The sequence below is a fragment of the Bison bison genome, unplaced genomic scaffold (genome assembly GCF_000754665.1).
Source record: "Bison bison bison isolate TAMUID 2011002044 unplaced genomic scaffold, Bison_UMD1.0 scf7180017864518, whole genome shotgun sequence".
Taxonomy (NCBI): Eukaryota; Metazoa; Chordata; class Mammalia; order Artiodactyla; family Bovidae; genus Bison; species Bison bison.
This window is the reverse complement of record NW_011495071.1, coordinates 8,162,409-8,162,871: the sequence shown is the minus strand read 5'-3', so window position 1 is coordinate 8,162,871 and position 463 is coordinate 8,162,409. Positions and strand designations below refer to the sequence as shown.

Below are 463 nucleotides of genomic sequence, written 5' to 3'. Positions count from 1 at the left end.
CCCCCCCCCGAGCGGGGGCGGGGCGGGGGCGGGAGGAGGCCGAAGCGAGGGGCCGGGTGGGGGCGGGCGGAGGTTTTCCGAGGAGGAAGGAGCCGCCGCCATTTTGGGAGCTTCGAGTCAACAATAAAGGACCGAGGGTGCCGAGCGGGAGTGGCCTCGGTGGTAGGACTCGGGCCTGAGCCGCGGGGAGTGGGGTGAGGTGGAAGGGTGGCGGTCGGCCGTGTCGCGGGGGCTGCAGGAAGCCCCCAGGATGGCGTGGGGGGCGCTCTGAGGCGGAGGCCTGAGGCCTGTCCGGGCCTCGGGGAGAAAGGCGGGCGGCGGGCGCCAGCTGTGGGGTGGGGGCGCCGGGAGGAGTAGCACAGAGCAGTGTTGTGCCCAGCGGGGTCCGGAGGAAGAGCGAGAGAGTTCCTCAGAGGAGTTTTGTGGGTGACGAGGGAGGGTGGGACCGTAGGGGGCGGCAAGG

At 72.6% G+C, this 463-nt stretch overlaps 1 protein-coding gene across 4 annotated transcripts in view; it reads left to right on the top strand.

The window, feature by feature from the left end:
• Window positions 1-463, top strand: part of DDX6 (DEAD (Asp-Glu-Ala-Asp) box helicase 6) — a 29,312-nt gene that overhangs the window by 626 nt on the left and 28,223 nt on the right. For 2 of the 4 annotated variants that reach the window (XM_010830433.1, XM_010830430.1), the window contains exon 1: window positions 68-162. The exons of 1 other annotated variant lie outside the window; for it this stretch is intronic. The gene's annotated coding sequence lies outside the window, so the exon portion shown is untranslated. Of the gene's footprint in view, window positions 1-67; window positions 195-463 lie in introns of those variants that run through there. One more of the 4 variants, XM_010830432.1, reaches the window with a different exon arrangement.